The sequence below is a fragment of the Rutidosis leptorrhynchoides genome, chromosome 3, assembly GCF_046630445.1.
Source record: "Rutidosis leptorrhynchoides isolate AG116_Rl617_1_P2 chromosome 3, CSIRO_AGI_Rlap_v1, whole genome shotgun sequence".
NCBI classification, from domain to species: Eukaryota; Viridiplantae; Streptophyta; class Magnoliopsida; order Asterales; family Asteraceae; genus Rutidosis; species Rutidosis leptorrhynchoides.
This window is the reverse complement of record NC_092335.1, coordinates 198,558,150-198,581,861: the sequence shown is the minus strand read 5'-3', so window position 1 is coordinate 198,581,861 and position 23,712 is coordinate 198,558,150.

Below are 23,712 nucleotides of genomic sequence, written 5' to 3'. Positions count from 1 at the left end.
AGGAGCCGGCACTACGATTTCGTCAACCGTTTCGATTAATTGGCGGGCCATGTTCATAGCGGCTTGATGAGTAGCGGGTTTGGATGACATCACCCCTTGTTTGATGCTTTTTGGAAGACCGAGCATGTAGAGCTCAATCCTTTGAGATTCGGGGTTAACAAGATTAGGACACATCAAGGATAGTTCGGCGAAGCGTTGATTATAAGCTTTAAGATCGTTTCCGACCGCTTTCAAAGCTCTTAATTCTTCCTCAAGCTTTCGGGTTTCTTCGCGCGGAAAATATTCAACAATCATCTTTTCCCTTAGATCGGCCCAAGAGAGGGCATGAGCTTCATCGGTACCCACCGATTGAACATAGGTGTTCCACCATGTTAGAGCAATTCCGGAGAAAGTTTGGGTGGAGTATTTGACCTTGTCTTGATCCCGACAACCGCTTATGCTAAAGACGGCCTCGGTTTGTTCAAACCAACGAGTAAGCACAACCGGTCCCCCGGTTCCATCATAAGTGTGAGGTTTAAACCCCATGAAAGCTTTGTAGGAGCACCCTTCGCTAGAGTTACCGGCTCCTTGGTTATTGTTGTTGTGGTTGGTGTTATTGTTGTTGTTAGACGAGTGACCGGCCATGGCCGCATCCACGGCGGTGGCTATCATGCGTTGCAAAGCTTGTTCGGGAGTTTCATTGCGGCGTACACGACGAGGAGCCATTGTTCCTTCAAGACACAAGAATATCATTGATTAGTATTCTCAATAATACTAACCGTGATATAGAATAAAGATAAAGAGAAGTTTTTCCTCGACTCGCCTTAAATTCTTTATGTCATAATGTCGGAACGTTCATATGAGTCACCGTAATATAATCCCGGAAATTATATTACCCTGATTCATATGTGCATTCGACATCATTTCATATAGTCAAGGTGGCGTGTCAATCAAATTAAACAACGTGAGATTAAGATGAACTAAGAGTAGATATGAGTAGAAGCGCTCGAGTATAAATGCACAAGTAGTCAAGTAATTCCTACTTCAAGTCTATATGCCGGTTGTAGTCTAGACTCACCAATGTACCCTATGACTCGGGGTCGACACCAATGAACTCTAAATCACTACAACCAAGGCTCTGATACCACTTGTAGCGACCCCGATAAATTGTCAAATGACGGCGTCATCTACGTATGATCCCATTACATGGTCGTAAGTCTTTATAACAAAGTTTGACCGAAAAAAAAATATGTCGCATTCAGTTCATAAATGAGGATGTTTCAAAGTTTACAAAAGTAGTTTCCATAACAAGTACATAACAATGTTTAAAGTTTGTATGTAACACGTGCGACACAATTAAAGTAGTCAAAAAGACGCTCCACGTATGCAAGTATACTCGACATCCAATGCAAGTATCAAAAAGTATGAGCGGAAGCATGTATCACCTAAGTTCAAGGACCTGAGAAAACATAGAGAATCTGTCAACGAAAACGTTGGTGAAATCATAGGTTTAAATAAGTAAGTGAGTAAAAGTAAGTTGAACCACAAGATTTGCAACATCGATAAAGTCATAGTACATTCTAAAAGTTAATATTCACGAGCACTCAATTATCAAAGCTTAACATTCCGTCCGTTGAACCCCGTAATAATAGTGTTAGAACATACACTGTTTCCCGAAAATATATTTCACCCGTAGACGGTAGCGAACCGTCCGAAGTGAGGGTTTGTCAAACCCATATGGCCATATAACATAAGTTCTCGCTTACACCATCTGATGTAACTAATGATAATCGAATTGAGGATTTGTGTTCAAACTCGTATGTAGAATGTTTGTTTTCCCTGTACTTGTGTTCACGTAGTTTAAAAGAACGTTTATGTTTTCTCATCCCAAAAGTAAGTTCAAAAAGAGTAAAAGTGGGACTATGATCTCACCTTGTATGCACGAACCAAAAAGTACTTCGACAAGTAACGTGTGCAAAGAACAATGCTAGTCTTGACCTAAACAAATAAGTTGTATCAATAACGATAGTCACGAAGGGTCAAAGATGTTCAATTAGTCCTATGGCTCGTTACGACTCGATTATGTAGCATGTGAATCAAATTGTCAAGTTTCATGCAAGATACAAGTACAGAAACAACTTAGGAAGGTTGCATAATCATTTGGTTAAGTTTGACAAAAAGTCAAACTTTGGTCGATCAAAGTCAACGAAAGTCAACACGTTCGGGTCGGGTCCCGAACTATTTTTCTGAGGTTTTTATTCATATATAAGCATGTTAGAACAAGTCTCATGTGAATCGGAGGTCCATAGTGTGCCAAACATTTTTCGTATTTTGACCAAAGAGGTCAGAGCCTGGACACGGCTTATGCCGCGCCGCGGCCCACAATTGTCGCGCCGCGACAATACACGGGAGCTGGTACCTGGCCAGTTTCAAATGTTCAAGTCTTGATCCAAAATCTTTTTGTGCATAAAACACAAACCGCTAACACTTAGGACTCGCACCTTATATCGTTGGAAAGCTCTTTTGACGTAGAATGCAACTAAACACAATTCATCAATCAATCTACCTATTATAACAACCAAAACCGCATCTAATGCTCAACATTAATCGCATACAAGTTCATAAATGCAATTCAATGATTCGGGCAACTAATTTACATGAATGATATGCCGTTTCGAAGGTAATCAAGCATACAATCCAACTAAACACTTACCAACAATAATCCATGGCATTTAATGCATCAAAAGTCCATTTCAAGTTCATCAAACCCTAACCCAAATTCACCAAAATCATAAATCAAGTTCATGAACTTTTATAAAGCAACCTACACATCAAATTGAAGCTAGTGATACTAGGAACACAATTAGAACATGAACTTTTAACATCTAACAACATATGATCATCCAAAATTCAAGAACAACACACCAAAATTCAAGTTCATGCTAGTTATACTAAAACAACGAGATCGAGCATACAAATTACATACACGACATCACAATGAGCCATAGACACTAACTAACACCATTTCAAGTCAAAAACACGAATTTAGAGAAATCTAGAGTTTTAGAAATGTTACCCAAACGAGATGAAGTTGGTACCAAAATGAAGAGGATGAAGAGAGGATCACGAATATGTAATTTATTTTGTTGTAAGCCTCCTAGATTGAATTTAGATGATGATTGAATGAATTTGGAAATTGGGTGTGTGTTCTTGCTAGAGAGAAAGAGAGAGAGATGGAGATGATAATGAATGGGTGAAAGGGTTTTGACCCTTTGACCTAGTCAAGGGTTTGATCCCTTGTCAAGTTTAGTCCCTCAACTTTCGTTCGGGTGCGTGAATTACCTAAACGAGATAATTTAAAACGCGTATCAACGGGAGATGTTATAAACATATAACGGAGTTTAAATTAGTATAACGTAAAAGTAAATGGAAAAAGGCGGGATGTTACACCTGGCCAATGGGTGGTTGAACGTTTGATCGAGGGAGTTGTGTTTTGGGTATCTACTGGTTTGACAGGTTTGATAGGGTTTCTGGCGATATGTTTGAAATTTTTTGAAGATTCAATTGGTTTGTGGTAGTTTGATGTGGGTTTGATACGGATTTTTTTGGCAACGACGGGTTCATTCTCGAAGGCTTCTGTCAAAAGTCATCAGCTTTGTTTTGTTTTGATGGCGGAAAAAGGATTTGAGGTCCAGTTTCGATTGGTTCCGAGTCTAAACTGTCATCAAAGGAGAAGGTATCGAGGATTGGCGATCGAGAATTGGAGGGTGAAACAGGGAAGTGGTTTGGTTGCAGATTCTGAGAGTGATTAGGAGGTGAGGCGATGTTATGAGAAAGGTTAACAGTAGGGGTGAGGTGTTCGACGGTTGGGTGACATGTTGTTTGATTAGGGATTGCGCCAGCAGAAGAGGTCCAGTTTCTTGTGATCTCTGTGTATCTTCTCGAAACAACATTATTTCTGTAATCGTCTTGGTTCATGTTCTTCCAACTTGGTGGTATTGGAATTGCAGCTATTGGATTCATTATTATTATTATTATCTTTTAACCTGCATTTTAAGAGAAGTTGTATTATTGTGGCTGCGTGTTGCTGTGAGAAATGATTTCATTTTATTCTTTAAACACCATTCAAGTTTCAATAATATAAAAAAATTAATACGCATATCGACAATCGTTCAAATGCTACATATATTTTGTCCTATTTTTTTAATTAGTATATTCCTTTTCAAGATACATTAAATTAATTTTTATAAATAGTCAACATAACCTATAGTCAAAGAAGCTAATAAAAAAATATACATGATAACCAAATTAACAAAAAAACCAAATTAATAAAAAAAACAGTTTAAAATTGGTAGTAGAATGTTAAAAAATTAATTATGAATAATAAAATAATAATATAATAGTGAGTATGTGATTACTGTGAGATTAGTGTGAGATGACGTTTATTATACAAACGACCAATACCTGTGAGGTAAATGGGATATAGGTGATAATAATAACAAAACGAGCCCTGAACTAGATATCCAGTGTACAATAATTGACATAAGAAATTGTCTAATGGATTTCAAGTTTGGGAGATTCATAGTGTGACCGGGAGAGTTAAATAGTTATGATATTGCACAAATATCATTTGCTCCACTCCTTTTCTTTTATTATTCACGCCACCTTATAGCATTACACCTTATGAACACGTTTTTATCAACATTTCAGGTAACAACCTCTGAGTTAATAACTATGTGTTTATAATTATTTGTGTATGGGTAAAAGTGCATTTTGTGACAAGGGTTAAAGAACATATTTTATTATGTGATTTGGACTTCATTAGGACTGCCTAATGAGGTACATTGTGTTCCAGATAACTGGTAAATATCCGTGTACTATACGAAGTAGGGTTTCCTTACTCTTAAGAAACCCCTACGTGTATATGTTACTACTGAGAACTCCCTTTTCTCTATTTTACATCCTCATACACATACTTACGCTTCCTATCATAACCCTAATACTTTGATTCTCATTTTCTTGTAAAAAATCAATTTGTGAAATCTTCCTTTTAATCTCACTAACTTAATCAAGGTATGTACAACTTGATTTAAATAGGGATCAGTGATCTAAAATTGGGTTTTTGATGAAAAAATGGGTTTTAAGTGGGTTTGGGATCAAATCTTGATCCCAAGTGTTGTTTGTGTCAAATTAATGTTAGCAAACATTTACATATAGCTTGTGTATGATTTCCTAGTGAGTTTTGATGTCAAAACAAGTTAAAGGGCGAGAATTGAAGTGAAACCCTCGTGAAACTACCGTTGTTGCCGATGAACTGCATCTGTACAGATGCAGATTGCAATCGTACGGATGAGTGTCATACGTACGCATACATACAATGTTGCATACGTATGGATAGAGTTATACCCGTACGAATAGACCTGTATCCGTACGGATAGGTCTGGATCCATACGGATGTCTATCAGCGGAGGTGTTGTTCCATTTTGTGCTAATTCTAAGCCAATATGCTGCCCAAGTGTCCATTGGTGAATAGAACATTATATTAACTTTGTATATGATGTTTTCACGTGATAAACAGAAAGGTGAATGCTCAGTGACATAAGACAACCGAGTTCTTGTGCTTTCCGGTGAGTGAGACTATCTTTTCGGATATGATTTTATAGTGAAAAGCATAGTGTTTAGCGATCAATGTTATATGTTCATGATTAGTGATATGTTATTCCTAGTGAAACGATCACAAACCAAAACTCGAAAAATGACAATTTTTTTTACATGCGTGACGCACAGGTTAAGGGTGCGCGGCACGTACCTTGCCTACTTGGGTTCTGTCCAACGTTTTGCTAGTGTGTGGCACACATGTATATGTGCAACACACACATCACCCAGTCTAGATTTCCGGCCATTTTTAAGCATTTTGACCCATTTTTAACAACCTCCTTCAACATTTTTCATTAACCAACCAATAAAAACACTTCTAATACATGTAAACTGACATTTTAAACCAGTTAAATGATTACAACCATAATTTAGTATACACGACCATTACATAACCAAAATAGTAATTTCGACCCAAATTGTACAAAATCAAAGGTTTAGCACTCAATAACCCAAACCAATACCAAGAGCATGATCTCAGGGATTCATCCATCCCCAACTGAGACCAAATATCTGAAAGCTATCCCGCCATACACTCAAGCAACTCATAGTTATCTAGTCTAGCAACCAGAAACCTTCATGTCAATGGTACCTATAAGTAGGTAAACAACGAGAGGGGTAAGTTAACGCTTAGTGAGTGCAATAATTATACATATACATAAATAAATCACTTACTTGCACCCACTTACACATATAATGCATTTCAGGCTAATAAGTCAAATAGCATACAATTACAAGCTAACATGCTATATCCAATATGCACAACAAGGCTAGCATTGCAAATAGCATATCTTTTTTTGGGTAAAGGATTTTTTCCGGTGAATATTATTTATAAAAAATAATAAAAAAATACATAAGAGAGAACAACGACCACAAGCGCGCCTTGCGGCCTAACAAACAACCAAGCTAGACCTTACACACCTAACAGGACTAGCAAAATCAAAAACAACTAGCTACACAAATAGACCAAGACATAAAAACACATAAGAACACTTACAACCATCCCGATTTCATGCCCATGAATTGTGCAATTTCATCCCCTTGATCTTCCACATCACTCTCTTCGTCTATAAGTTGGTAAATATTTGCATCCTTAATAGCATTATCATAAACATTATCATGTAAAGAAGCAAACGCATTACTTGTACAAACAAAATTTGAAGAAGAGCCAACATGACCATCCTTCTTCTTCACATTATTGTTCCCCTTCAAATTTTCATTCACTTTTTCCACTTTTTGCTTTGGATGATAAACCATTTTTTGCTTATTTCTACCAAGGTGAATACCACTTTGAGATTTTCCAACATCCCCTTCTTTCTTATGGACAACCTTGATGAATCCATCTTCTTCAGTACCTTTACTAGCCTGTTTTCCTGTATCAATATAGTCACAATATGTTGATCCCTTGATCAACAACAGGAGTATTGTAGAGGGGGGGGGGGGTGAATACAATTCTTTTGTTTATCTTAATAGTTTAAGCAAATTAGTATTCATGCAAGTAAACTAAATTAGAGTCAAAGGTAAATTTTCAACGATTATTTTTTATTGATATAATTCACGAAGAATCACAACTATCCTTGGCGGAATAATAGTTGGTTGATACCGATTCACCTAATTTATAGCTATTGAGTTTATCTAAAGCTATTACACGTTTGGACTCTTAATAAATAAAACCCTCACCACTAGTTGTTACAATAGTGGATACATCAATTTATAGTAGTCCTATTAACCGTGTAATTGTTCTATTGTCCACTGGTACATAGGATGTCTGTACTTGTGTGAAAAATTGTGTCAGAGAGCGTGCTCCCTTCTTTCCTCTTTGGTAGCTATTTGCAGGAACACCCCAATTCGGTTTGGCATCACTATTTGATTAAACAAATAGAATGTTGAGTTCCCTATGTGTTGACAAAGGATAACACATGTCTGCACATGCGTTAAACTTCTGCATTCCCACGTGATCTTGTAAGGTCACTTGTCAGCCGCCGACGCGTGTCATTTTCTGTTCAACTTTGTCTTTGACTTCTGTTGAATAGTACAATTGATGTAGACCACTCAGGAAACCACTATGATTGTAATGGAGCATAGCTGTCTTGTATTGTATGCTGCTTTCCAGCCATGCTGGTTCTTCTATGCTGTGTCACTTGATATTCTTGAATTGCTGGGTACACATCCTGTGCTGATCGAAGAATATTGTCTACCTTGTGTTGGTAGACTAGGCAACATACTAGACACTCGACATAGCAATATCTGCTGTCTATACATAAACAAACTTGTGCTGGCTGCACATTACATTTTAGTGCAAATAAATTTCTGTTTTGTCATAATTAAATCCTTAATTACTTTGGGGACTCAACAATCTCCCCCTATTTGATGATGATAAAACCTATGACATATAGAGAAAACACTAAAGCCAGCACTAAGGGACCTAATGAAAAATAGGCGGTAAATTTGTCCCTTTTTGGTTTATTTTTTTGGGATCTTTTGCTGAGTTATCTATATCTTATAAATTGATGTGATTTTGAAGATAAACTCATTTCATGTTTACTATTACAGTATATGTACAATAATTACAAGTCAGTATAATGAAACATGAAATAACAAAAGATACAAATTAAGCACTAGAAGGCTATCTGTTTTTATCCTTTTCTTTATCTTGTTCATCATTAGATAGCTCTTCTTCCTTCACTTTTACGGCTGCCCAGGCTTCAGGAAACAGGATAAGTAGCTCAGCAGGATCAAACACTGGTATTTGAGGAGGTAGAATGATGGGATCTCTTCTGTGTGGGCCAGCACCAATAGATTTCTTCCTTTTAGGCTTCTGTGAAAGAACTTCTTCGACATTCACTTCTGGTGCATTCCCATACTTGACTGCTTTGTTGAAAAGTTCTTGAAGTTCAGGTTTCGGTGTATTTTTAATAGTACTTTTACCTTTATCAATGAAGTAATGAATTATCTCCATCCATTCACTGAATTCAAAAGTCCTTAGATTCGTGTAATCTACCCTCTCATAGACATTATTGTCCCTGCTGATACTGAAGGACCTTTTTGTACCTTTATGCACTTTGATGATCTTACCAGGATTAGATCTTCTGGTCATCACATCAACATACTTACTCCTGAAGAAGTGATCAGATAGCTCTTTTGTTCTTTCAGTCTCTATAGGAGTTTCAGCAGGTACCTTCTCAGTAGATTCAAGTTCATCCAATGCCCTGTCCTGAGCTTTGACTATGGCTTTTGCTAACTTGAGAAATTCAGCCTCTTGTTTTATGTCAGCAGCCAACTTAGCTTCTTCTTCCCTGAGCCTCAGCCTTTCAGCATACTCAGCATCATCCCTTCTTTGTTGTTCAAGCTGAACACTTGTAAGATAGTCATTAACAGTGATGTTCAGGGATTTTGCTGTTGCAATCAATTTCCTACCTTCACCGGTTGTTAAGGCATCACAATATTGCCTTAAATCCATGTCCAGCTGCAAAGCCTCATAAAAGAGGGCTTTCTCTTCATCAGTGTGAAGCCTTTAACCACTATTGTATAAGTACACATCAATATCAATGCCGAACTCCACGACATTAATTAGAATTGTTTGTCAAGTGGATGATACAACAGTCTGATATGGCGTATTTTTTCCGGTATTCCTGCTGCTCTTTGTTCTAGCAGTTCAGGAACAGTGATCTCAAGTCTGTAAGCCTCCCTTTCATCTGGATTCATTTTTCTGATCTTAGGCTTACTCCTTGTAGTTGAGTCATCTTCCCAAGTGGTATTCTTATAATTCTTCTTGGGGGAAGATGGAGGATATACAAAAGGTGATTCTGCTGTGCCAGAAGGACCTATTGGTTCAAAGTCAATACATTCATTCAGTGTCCTAGTCAAAATAAGCAAGAGTCCGTGCAGGTATTGGTGATTGAATGAAAGTTGAACTACCCCTGCCCCAGACTGTGAAATCAGCAGCAACAGAATCAGTATCATCATTAGCTCCCAGCCCATCCACCTTAGATGGGTCTTCAGATCTTGCTTCACCCAGCAGCACACTTCTGGCTGGGTCTTCTATCACAGCACTCCTTACTGTATCTTTAGTACCAGCTGACTGATTAGTATCAGCTGGTATAACTTCCGCAGTACCTTCACCAGCTACCTCAAATAAGGGCTCTTTCCTTAGGGACTGGTTGTCCCTAGGGGCAGATTTTACCCTTTGTTTATCAATAGGCTTGGGTTCAGCTGGTGGTTCTTGTGTTGATACTAGTTCTTGTGGAGGCAGATAGGGAGTGATTGTAAGATACTCCCCCTCAGCAGCAGACATATCTGTCTCTACCGGTTTCTCTTCATCATCATCAAGGTTGATGAATTCTGCTAGCTGTTGTGGTGCAGCTGGCTGGGCAAAAGATGCAGGTTGAGAAGATTGGCTGGTTTCCAACATAGCATCCAGCCATTTCATAAATACATCAGCTCTTTCTCCTCCTCACCTATTTGAATCCAAATATCTTTGCATCTCTTCAAGTGTCATCTTTTTAATTCTATCTGCTTGCTCAGCATACAGCTTTGCCTTCTTTCTATCATACTTCACCATGAACTTAGCACTTCTTTTTAAAGCATCCCTCTTGAATTTGTCTATGCTAAGAAGTTCATCATGAATATCAAGCTTTTCAGGAATAAGGCTTCTTCTATGCTCTATTCTATGTCTTTTTCGAGCAGCATAGGCCTCAAATTTAGCATTGAAGGCATCATTTAAATTCTGATGTCTCTTCTGATGCCTCTCCATTTTTCTTTTCATCTTTCTTTCAATGGTTTGAGAGACAACAAAAGATTTAGCTACAGCTAGTTCAGAAATATCACTGGGCTTACTACCAGAACTAATATCATCCACAGATGTGGCAGGCATACTGGGTTAAGATCCACCAGCAGCCTTCACACATGCTTCAGTATGAGCGTTGCTGACCTTAGGGCAAGTTCCTTGATCAACACCATCACCATCACCATCACCATCACCATCTCTCCTTTTCTATTTAGGAGCTTTCTCATGCTCATGCTCCCCCTCAGGTTGTTTTCTCTTCTTATGTTTCTTAGCTTTCTTCTCCCCCTTTTTGTCAACAGCAGGGGCAGAAGCAGAGTCTAGGGAAACACATGCATCAAGATCACTATCTGACTCAGGAACAGAAAAAGTAAAGTTGTTCTAGTCAGCATCAGCAGGAGATAGATGTGCACCAGGGTCTACACCATATTGCCTGAGACAAAGGTTTGAAGATCTGACTTCATTCCTAGCAACACTCATGGCCATTTGATTAACACTAGCTCTAACATCAGCTTGAAGTGCAGCCATGCATTGCATTGTCTCCACCGAAGTAACATAAGCAGAAGCAGGAATCACGGTAGTCATTTGCTGTTCCTGTGACTCCAATCTCTCTTCTAATACCCTATTTTCTTTATTAAGGAACCTATTCCTTTGATTGGCAGCATTAAGTTCTGCTTGAAGTCGGGTAATATGATCAGTATATTCATTATGAGAGATGATTCACTGCTTAAGATTTTCTTCTTCTTCCTGGTGTCGGCAAATAGCATCAACTACTAGATCTGCAAAGGCACACACTTGCTTGAGCTGGGATTCAATAGTGAACGTTGTAATATACCCAACTCTTCGTATAGCTTCAGCCATGCAGTCAGTTAGAGTCTCCTTGATAGTTTTGGTGATATCAGGTGTGATTCTGGCAATTGTTCTGTAAACAGCCAGAGTAGATACTTCAGCCACCTCAGAATTAACAGATCCACTGGTTGAGGGGCGATCACTAGCAGCCACAATAGGAGTACCTCCATGGGGTGGTAGAGGTGGAAGGTCAGTGTCTGACTCATCAACATGATCACCATCATTTTTACCTTCACCCGAAGGTTTAGAACCACTAGTATCCTTTGCAGCATCATCATCAGTTGCATCATCATCCAGATTCACTGGTTTGTTTTTGGAGCTAGTCACATTATCATGAATGACTGGCTCTTCCTTACCAATACCTATATCAGCATCACCATCAGCTGAAGAAGATAATGAGGAAGAAGCTGATGAATCAGAAGGTACTAGCAATCAGGAATATTCTGCATCACACATTTACCAGTAGTAGGATCAATGATGAACTTGAGAGGTCTCCAAGTACCTGGCCATGGAGAAACAGCTGGAGCTATGCCAAAAACATGGTAGTAGGGTTGCTCATTAATTTGCTCCAGTGTAGCCAGCCTCTCAAAAACTTCTTCACATACTGGTTGATCAAGTTGAGAGAGTAGTTCAGTCAGCTCCTCAACAGGTAATTTGCTGGCTTAAACTAATGCACTTTATGGATCAATAGTCAGCTGATCCACCAGTAAAGCAATTTTGGGGGTGATAGAAGCTCCTCTGTAAATGAAGTTGGGCACCACTTTATCTGGATCTGGTACCTTGCAGACATACTTAGGCTTTTCACCAGAAATAGAAGCCTGAGTAGATTCAGTTGTAGTAGCAACAGAGGTACCAGCATCTAGTTTAACACCTTGTTCACCAGAATCTGAACCAGGGATGACAATAACATTTGCTGCATTTGGAGTAATGGATTGAAACTCCATGTCAGATGAATAATTAAGAACAGCAGCAGTATCAGTAGTTAACATAGTGTCACCCTTGGTTTCAATGACAAGATCATCAACAAGAACCTCCTTAACAATGTTATCAATAACCTCTTCAAGAATAGGAGGATGTTCAACAAGTATCTCATCAGCCACTTCTAGAACAGTAGTGGTGTCAGCAATACTGGGAATTGGAGGAGAAATAACAGTAACAGAATCATCAAAACCATCTCCTCAGAACCAGTAGGAACAGTTGAACCAGCATCAACTTGATCCTCAGTATCACCAGTAGCAACATAAGCAATAGTACTAGTATCAGCACCATCAGTAGGAAAATCAGCAGCACCAACACCAGTAGCAGAAGCAGAGAGCTTATCAGTACCAGTTTCAGAACCAGTAGATACAATAGGATTCCTTTCAATCTCCTCCTCTGCTTGTTCATCTACCCTGCTAACAACTGAAATAGTAGAACATTTTATGTTAACAACTGTAGAACTAAATAAATTTGACTCAACAATTGCATCTGATTTTGGTCTATGAGGATAAACTGGTGATTTAGTCAGCCCTTTGATTGAGACAGAGTAAGGTGTCTGTAAGTGCAGCTGTAACTCTGCTGACTTATTGGCAACACATGTTGACCCAGATTGTGTAAGAGTTCTGGCTGATGATAATGTAGGAGTGTGACTCTTATCATGATCCAAGTAACATTTAGGTTGTGTAGTAGCTTGAGCTGGTTCAACACGATGAGGAGCCAGCTCAAGTTTGCTTTGGGGGTCAGGTATGTTCTCTGCTGGTTGTACTGTCAGCACTGGATATTTCATGAAGTATAATTTTAAAAAATGTGGAAGTGCCTAGTTAGAAGAGTATGGGTTGCTACTCTTCTTAACACTAGTTTTAAAACCAGTCAGCTTGGGAGCCAAGGTTATACCCTTAACTCCACTTTCATTTTTCAAGTCAGCAGTTAATATATTTTTAATTATGTTAGAGATTTCTGCTGTTTAATCTAGAGACGCACCAGGTTCTATAGCAACATCCTTTTCAGGAGCAGCAGTTGAGACAGTTGCAACCTCCCATGTGGCGTGCTTGGAGCCAGCTTTTGCATGTTTGAATTTGCATGTTACCAAGAAGTAGATGAGCAACGAATTCCAATACTAGAAGTGAGTAGTCAGTATATAAGACTAGGGCTGTTCTTTATTATCAGAGAGCACTAGATTCTGATACAACTACTGTGTTACCTGTATCGGAGACGATGGCTGTTCTAGTTGAGGTAGCTGGCTTCTTCCGTCGAACAGCTGGCTTTTGCCGAGGTCCCTCCCCCTCAGCTGGTGCACTACCAGAGACAGTCGATTGGGTAGCTCCACCCCGAGTAGCAAGATACTAGAGCATGCCTGGCGTTGGACCAGTATATGGAGCAGCTGGTGCTGCCTTTGTCATCCCCCCTTATTTCAGTGGAAGGTTAAATGATTCATCAGTAATTTGCTGGTAAGCATCACCCAGCTCATTTTCAAACACAAGGCTCAAAAACCTTGGAAAGGGGATTAAATGTGTTCTTTTTGGTGCAAGCACCATTTTCCTTAACCTTAGGTAGATTTCTGTAGCATAATCGATGTTTCTGTTGAACAACAACCCATGACCTATCTTTAGCTCAAAATCTGAGCATTAATCAAAGCTTCCTGACTTTTGGCTGATGCACTGGGACAGTAAGCCAAAGAAATAGTTGATAATGCTAAAAACGAACATATATTTCATAGCATTATTCCTCAAGAAAGACAACCTTTTAGTTGCAATTGTTCTATTTAAAAGTGATATTCGTTTAAATAATAAAAGGTGAAGACAAAAGACAGATTCGACGAATTGAAGACGCAAACGACCAAAAAGCTCAAAAGACCAAAAGACAATCAAAGAGGTTCCAATTATTGATAAGAAACGTCTCGAAATTACAAGAGTACAAGATTCAAAACGCAAAGTACAAGATATTAAATTGTACGCAAGGACGTTCGAAAATCCAGAACCGGGACCAGAGTCAACTCTTAACGCTCGACGCAACGGACTAAAAATTACAAGTTAACTATGTATATAAATATAATATAATATATAATTAATTATATTAATTATATATATATTATATATATAAAATAAATCGTCGGCAAGAAAGACTCCAAACTTGTGTGAGCTGTAAAAGCAAACTCCGCGACTCGCGGAGTTTGAAGGCAAAATGGGCCGCGAGTCGCGGAGCCCCAAATTCTGAAACTCCCTATAAAGCCAACCGAATTCTGATCATTTTTGATCCATCTAATATCCATCTCTCTATCTATATCGTATATATTTATATTTATATTTTAATTTTAATTTTAATTTTAATTTTAATCCTAATAATAAGGGTATGTTAGCGAATGTTGTAAGGGTGTAAGTCGAAATTCCGTCCGTGTAACGCTACGCTATTTTTAATCATTGTAAGTTATGTTCAACCTTTTTAATTTAATGTCTCGTAGCTAAGTTATTATTATGCTTATTTAATCCGAAGTAATCATGATGTTGGGCTAATTACTAAAATTGGGTAATTGGGCTTTGTACCATAATTGGGGTTTGGACAAAAGAACGACACTTGTGGAAATTAGACTATGGGCTATTAATGGGCTTTATATTTGTTTAACTAAATGATAGTTTGTTAATGTTAATATAAAGATTTACAATTGGGCGTCCCTATAAATTACCATATACACTCGATCGGACACGATGGGCGGGGTATTTATATGTACGAATAATCGTTCATTTAACCGGACACGGGAATGGATTAATAGCCACTAGAATAATTAAAACAGGGGTGAAATTATGTACAAGGACACTTGGTATAATTGATAACAAAATATTAAAACCTTGGGTTACACTCAGTCGACATCCTGGTGTAATTATTAAACAAAGTATTAAAATCTTGTTACAGTTTAAGTCCCCAATTAGTTGGAATATTTAACTTCGGGTATAAGGATAATTTGACGAGGATACTCGCACTTTATATTTATGACTGATGGACTGTTATGGACAAAAACCAGACGGACATATTAAATAATCCAGGACAAAGGACAATTAACCCATGGGCATAAAACTAAAATCAACACGTCAAACATCATGATTACGGAAGTTTAAATAAGCATAATTCTTTTATTTCATATTTAATTTCCTTTATTTTATATTTAATTGCACTTCTAATTATCGCATTTTTATTGTTATTTTATTTAATTGCACTTTTAATTATCGTACTTTTTAATTATCGCAAGTTTATTTTATCGCACTTTTATTATTCGCAATTTCATTATCGTTATTTACTTTACGCTTTAATTTAAGTCTTGTATTTATTTTTAATATTTTACATTTGGTTTTAACTGTGACTAAAGTTTTAAAATCGACAAACCGGTCATTAAACGGTAAAAACCCCCCTTTTATAATAATAATATTACTTATATATATATTTGTATTTTTATAAAAGTAAACTAATAAAGCGTTAAGCTTTGTTTAAAAAGATTCCCTGTGGAACGAACCGGACTAACTAAAAACTACACTACTGTACGATTAGGTACACTGCCTATAAGTGTTGTAGCAAGGTTTAAGTATATCCATTCTATAAATAAATAAATATCTTGTATAAAAATGTATCGTATTTAATAGTTTTTCCTGTAAAAATATAAGCTATTTTATATACTACTCTGCTAAAACATCAAGTTATTTTTGGCGCCGCTGCCGGGGAGTCTCTTAAAAGCCGGAAGCGCAACGCTAATATAAAAAAAAAGATTTTTAGTTTACTTTTATTAAAATTCGTTTTTATAAAAATACGTTTTAAATATTCGAAAATATAAAAAGAAAAATAAAAATATAAATATTTTTAGGAGTTTGATAAATATTTAAGTTTTATAAAGTTTCTTTAGTTTGTAAAAATATAAGTTTTATTTAATTTATTTTATAAATATATTTTATAAATATAAAAAACCGAAAAAAAATATATATATATATAAATCTAGCTTTAAGAAGTTTATTTATAAAATTATAAAGTAATTCTATTTTTATTTTAGTTTTTAAATATAAGTTTTTTTTTATATATACAAATATTTAGATTTTTAAACAGAAAATATAAAAACAGAAAATAAAAAAATAAAAAAAGGTCAAATTTTGAACTGCACCTGAGTTGAATTCGGGAACCCCGCGACTCGCGGAGTTTTCTGCTTCGGGCACCGCAACTCGCGGAGCCGTCTGACACGGGCCACACAGAACCCTAATCTGCATTAAATACGGAGTATTATTAATTATTATTAATTAATTTGTAATTAGGGTTAAATATTTAATTAATTTAGTATTTAATTTAAGTTTTAATTAATTTATGTATTTAGTTTAATTAGTTTAATTAATTTGTAAAATTAATAGTTTTAATAAATAAATAATATAAAAATAATATTTTTATAAAAATTGTAATTTTTTCAACTTTTTGTATATTTTTTTCCTTTTTAATCGTTTTAGCGTAATATTTGTATTTTTCGCTCATATTTAGTTTTAAACTTAGTTTTTGCCATAGTTATTTTTACTTCTAGATTTTTAGGCTTTGCCGTAAAATCCCTTAAGTGCTTTTTCTTTAGACTAAGATTTAAGTACTTTAGAATTTTGCGACGCCTTTTTAAGTTTTAGTTTCTTTTTAAGTTATTTCCATTTGGGATTTAGTTTTTCCTTTAAGCTTTAATATTTTTAGACGACTTTTACCTATGTATCAATTATCATTCCAATTAGTAATCTCAATTTGCGATTATAATTTTAAATTAGTTGTAGTAATAAGGTTAGGTTAGTCAAGTATTTTTAAATTTTATAAGTTTCTTTTATTTTTCCGTCACCTTTTATTTTTCAACCATTTTTCTTTTTCAACCTTTTTCAACGAACTCTTTTTCTTTCTTATTTCTCGCTATTCTAGTTTTAGGACATAGATTTTTATTCTACTTCTTATCTAAATTTCTTAAAATTACGAAAATTTATTTTAAGTGGTTAAATTGATAGACATCAAAATTTTCTGGTTCGTAGTAATAGTTGGATTTGTACGTGGACCGGGTTATTGGAGCCAAACAGTCCTCAATTATATTGAGACCAAACGAATCCTGCCCCTCTGCTGCATCTTTTGGCTATTTGAAACGTGGGCAAAATCAGAAAAGTCTATTGATTGGATAACTTATTATAATTTTTCTTTCCTTTTTAAAACTAATAGGATATTCAGTGAATGCACCGAGCAAGACGTTTACCACCTTTTGTACGTTCACCACCTGTAACTAGATCAAGACATTTAGCAAATATTACTGCCGTTGATTTCTCTTTAGAATCGTCATCCAGTCGACCAAGTACTTCAGTTCAAATTTCCGATAATCCATTTTTTGAACCTGACCTCACAATTGAGAATCCGGAGAATATTCAGGAACGATTCGTAGATCCTGAATCACTAAACTTTCCTCCGGAACCACCAATCATTCAAACAGAGATTGTTGAGGAACGAACCATTAAATCAGAATCCTCTAGTGATTCCGATTCAACAAATTCAATTATGGAGAATCTGGAACCTTTAAGTATGGAAGACTGAATGAGAGCTAAACGCACTGGCCATGGTCACGCAATTACTCATCCAGACATTAATGCGCCAGATTATGAAATCAAAGGACAAATTCTACACATGGTGACTAATCAATGCCAATTTAGTGGTGCGCCGAAGGAAGATCCAAATGAACATCTACGTACCTTTAATAGGATCTGCACACTATTTAAAATCCGAGAAGTGGAGGATGAACAGATATATCTCATGTTATTTCCCTGGACTTTAAAGGGAGAAGCCAAAGATTGGTTGGAATCGTTACCTGAAGGGGCGATTGATACATGAGATGTTTTAGTTGAAAAATTTCTTAAACAATTCTTTCCTGCATCTAAAGCCGTAAGACTTCAAGCAGAAATTGTTACGTTTACACAGAAGTCGAATGAAACTCTATATGAGGCGTGGACAAGATTTGGAAAGTTGTTGAGAGGATGTCAGCAACATGGTTTAGACACCTGTCAAATAGTACAAATATTCTACCAAGGATGCGACATCACTACAAGGAAAGACATAGATATAGCAGCTGGTGGTTCTATTATGAAGAAAATTGAAACTGATGCTTACAAAATTATTGATAACACTGCTTCCCACTCACACGAGTGGCACCAAGAAAAAGATATCGTTAGATCATCTAAAGCAGCTAGAGCCGATTCTAGCCATGACTTAGATTCCATTTCCGCAAAGATAGATGCTGTTGAGAGAAGAATGGAAAAAATGACTAAAGATATTCACTCAATACGAATTAGTTGTGAGCAGTGTGGAGGACCACATTTGACAAAAGATTGTCTCAGTATTGAATTAACAATGGAACAAAGAGAAAATATTTCATACATAAACCAAAGGCCTGGAAATAATTATCAGAATAATTATCAACCGCCAAGACCGATTTACAATCAAAACCAGAATTATAACAGAAATATTCCATACAACAATCAACAAAGTCCTAGCAATCAACAAGTATCCAATAATACTTACAATCAGCAAAGACCTAATTTTCAAAACAAACCACCACAACAAACCGATGATAAAAAGCCGAATTTAGAAGATATGATGACGAAGCTAGTTGAAACTCAAACGTAATTTTTCACATCTCAAAAACAAACCAATGAACAAAATGCTCAAGCATTTAGAAATCAACAAGCTTCTATTCAAAATCTGGAACAAGAAGTAAGTAACCTAGCAAGGTTAATAGGTGAAAGAAAATCGGGAAGTCTACCTAGTGATACAAATGCTAACCCCCGGAATGAAACAGCTAAAGCCATTACCACAAGAAGTGGTACAACACTTAAACCACCTGAAATACCTGTAACTTCTGATGAAGCTATTCCTACTCCACAAGAACCACAACCTGATCAAGATAAGGAAAAAGAACCGGTAGTTGAAAAGGTTAATGAAGATAACACAATTAAGGCTAAACCTTATGTTAAACCATACCAACCACCACTTCCTTACCCGAGTAAAATAAAGAAAGAGAAACTTGAAGCCGAGCAATCCAAATTCTTGGATATGTTTAAACAGATAAATGTAAATCTTCCTTTCATTGATGTAATTTCAGGAATGCCTAGATATGCTAAATTCTTGAAAGATCTAATCTCAAATAGAAAGAAAATGGAAGAACTCTCGGCTGTTACCATGAATGCTAATTGTTCAGCAGTGCTGTTGAATAAGATACCAGAAAAACTATTTGATCCAGGAAGTTTCACAATTCCATGTTTTCTGGGTAGTCTTAGTTTAATAGAAGCATTGGCAGACTTAGGTGCTAGTATAAATCTAATGCCGTATTCACTATACGCTAAACTAGACCTTGGAGAATTGAAACCAACCAGAATAAGCATACAACTAGCCGATAGATCAATAAAATATCCTAGAGGGATATTGGAGAACATGCTAGTTAAAGTTGGTACTTTAGTATTTCCAGTAGATTTTGTTGTTCTGGACATGGAAGAAGATTCTCAAGTTCCTCTCATATTAGGAAGACCATTCTTAAACACGGCTAAAGCAATGATAGACGTGTTCGGTAAGAAACTGACCCTAAGTATAGAGGACGAGAGTGTTACCTTTTTAGTTGATAGAGCAATGCAACAACCACAATCTGCCGATGATACATGTTATTATATTCAAACTATAGATGCACATGCAGAATTATTAGAAGAATTTCCAGAATTACAAGGAACAGGAGAATGTTCTTTAGGAGAAGGTAATGAACCAATTGATGAAGCTGAAATGTTAGCTACACTTATAGCTAATGGATATGAACCAACAACAGAAGAAATTCAAATGCTAAAAGAAGAAGACAGATATCGATACAAATCATCGATAGAAGAACCTCCGAAATTAGAGTTAAAGCCACTTCCAAACCATTTGGAATACGCTTATTTACATGATGAATCTGAATTACCTGTAATAATATCGTCTTCTCTTACTGAAAATGAGAAATCACAACTCATTTCTGTGTTGAAAGCTCATAAACCAGCCATTGCATGGAAGATTCATGATATTAAAGGAATAAGTCCTTCGTATTGCACACATAAAATCCTTATGGAAGAAGGTCATAAAACGTATGTGCAACGCCAACGAAGACTAAATCCTAATATGCAAGATGTAGTTAAGAAAGAGATTATTAAACTGCTAGACGCAGGTCTAATTTATCCAATCTCTGATAGTCCATGGGTAAGCCCAGTTCAATGCGTGCCTAAGAAGGGTGGCATGACTGTCATTACAAATGAGAAAAATGAGCTTATTCCTACTAGGACTGTAATAGGATGGCGTGTATGTATTGATTATAGAAAATTAAATGACGCCACTAGAAAAGATCACTTTCCCTTACCTTTCATTGATCAAATGTTGGAAAGATTAGCCGGAAATAGTTACTATTGTTTTCTTGATGGATTTTCCGGATATTTTCAAATTCCAATAGCACCTGAAGATCAAGAGAAAACCACATTCACGTGCCCTTATGGTACTTTTGCTTACAAACGCATGCCATTTGGACTTTGCAACGCCCCTGCAACCTTTCAAAGGTGTATGATGGCGATTTTTCACGACATGATAGAAGAATGCATGGAAGTTTTCATGGATGACTTTTCAGTCTTCGGTGATACATTTGAATCATGTCTAGTTAATCTGGAACGAATGCTTATTAGATGCGAACAATCAAATCTAGTACTTAATTGGGAGAAATGCCATTTCATGGTTAAAGAAGGCATCGTTCTTGGACATAAAATTTCAAAAGAAGGAATTGAAGTGGATAGAGCTAAAGTAGATGTAATTGCTAAACTTCCACATCCCACTAATGTTAGAGGAGTTAGGAGTTTTCTAGGGCATGCCGGTTTTTACCGACGTTTCATAAAAGATTTTTCTAAAATTGCCACTCCTATGAATAAACTCCTAGAAAAGGATGCTCCATTCATCTTTTCAGATGAGTGTATCAAATCTTTTAATATTCTTAAAGAAAAACTCACTAATGCGCCGATCATGATAACACCAAATTGGAATCTACCATTTGAACTAATGTGCGATGCAAGTGATTTTGCAATGGGAGCCGTTTTAGGACAAAGGATTGAAAAACGATTTCAACCTATATATTATGCTAGTAAGACGTTACAAGGAGCACAAACGAACTATACAACTACTGAAAAAGAACTCCTTGCTATTGTCTTTGCTTTTGACAAATTTCGATCATATCTCGTTCTAGCAAAAACGGTGGTCTATACCGACCATTCTGCTCTTAGATACCTATTTTCGAAACAAGATGCTAAACCAAGATTAATCCGTTAGATCTTACTCTTACAAGAGTTTGATATTGAAATCCGAGATAAAAGAGGAGCAGAAAATCTCGCCGCTGATCATCTTTCTCGTCTTGAAAATCTCGAATTAGAAGTTCTAAATGAATCGGCCATACAAGACAACTTTCCTGATGAATATCTATTGAAGATAGATTATAAAGAAATTCCATGGTTTGCAGACTATGCAAACTAATTAGTATGTGGATTCCTTGAAAAAGGATTATCGTACCAAAGACGAAAGAAATTCTTCAGTGATATAAAACACTATTTTTGGGAAGATCCACATCTGTTTAAAAGTTGTCCCGATGGAATAATACGCCGATGTGTATTTGGAGATGAAGCTAGTAAAATATTAAACCATTGTCACACAGGACCAACAGGAGGGCATTATGGGCCTCAACTAACAGCAAGAAAAGTTTATGATGCTGGATTCTATTGGCCTACAATTTACAAAGACGCACACCTTCTTTGCAAATCCTGTGATGCATGTCAAAGGGCCGGAAAAATAAGTCAACGTGATGAAATGCCACAAAATGTCATCCAAGTATGTGAAGTATTTGATATTTGGGGTATTGACTTTATGGGTCCATTTCCAAAATCTCATAATAATCTATATATACTCGTAGCCATTGATTATGTATCTAAATGGGCGGAAGCACAAGCTCTCCCAACTAACGATGCACGAGTTGTAGTCAACTTTTTAAAACGTCTTTTTCCAAGGTTTGGAACACCGAAAGCTTTAATAAGTGATCGGGGTACTCATTTCTGTAATAATCAACTTGAGAAAGTTCTTAAAAGATATGGAGTAACTCATAAAATCTCCACCGCATATCATCCACAAACAAGTGGACAAGTTGAAAATACCAACCGAGCTTTAAAACGTATTCTAGAGAAAACCGTAGGATCAAATCCGAAGGAATGGTCCATTAAATTGGAGGATGCACTCTGGGCTTTTAGAACAGCCTACAAAACTCCAATTGGAACCACACCTTTTAGACTTGTTTATGGAAAAGCATGTCATCTTCCAGTAGAAATTGAACACAAAGCATTTTGGGCTTTGAAGACATGTAATCTTGATTTACATAAAGCCGGACGTCTACGATTAAGTCAATTAAACGAATTAGAAGAATTAAGACATGAAGCATACGAAAATTCGTTAATCTATAAAGAAAGAACGAAGAAATGGCATGATAAAAGAATCAGAAGTTTAAAAGAATTTAAAGAAGGAGACAGAGTTCTTCTTTTCAATTCACGATTCAAGCTATTTCCTGGAAAATTGAAATCAAGATGGTCTGGACCATTCATAGTCAAAAGAGTTTTCCCATACGGAACAGTAGAATTGATAAATTCAAATGGAATTGAATTTAAAGTTAATGGTCACAGAGTTAAACACTACATAGATAGTCCGATGGAAGTCGACAACGAAGTTAATCACAATTTCGACACCACAGCTAACTAAGTGTGGGGAGAATCAAGTCTTTAAAGGATAATATGTATTTCTGTTAGAGTTAGATTGTCTGTTTTCGTGTAGTTCTCGAAAATGGAACCCGAATGGTCTTTCCCTAGCAGACCCTAAAGAACTAGTCTTCTCCCCCCATTCTGAATTTTTATTTTTTTTAGGTTTTTACAAAATGAAGACTGCCTGTGAACTAAACCATGGTCTAATGCTACACGCTTTGATCACTAAACGTAATAATGACACACTTCCGAGTGAAATAGTATCAGTAATCAGAGAAAGAATGGACGGAGTTAGAAAAGAATCCAGATGCTAAGATAATAAGTTACAATTTGGTAAAGGAAAATCAAAATCCGCAGCAAAAAGAAGAGCACGACACCTAGAAAGATGTCACAAATGCGGAAAATGGTCACATGGAGGTAAATATTCAAATAATCAAACCTATTCAAATACCGAATTTGTTGCTTTATGCAGAGACGGACCGTTCATATGTTTAGAAGAAAAGACACTGAATGCTCGAGGTTACGCCTAAGTAGCTATGGAAAACCAATTAAACCGACTATCTTATGAATGGGATAGATCATATAACTAAGAATACTATCTCACAGGTAAGTCTGTACAGTCTTTATTTTTATTTTTATTTTTAACCTTTT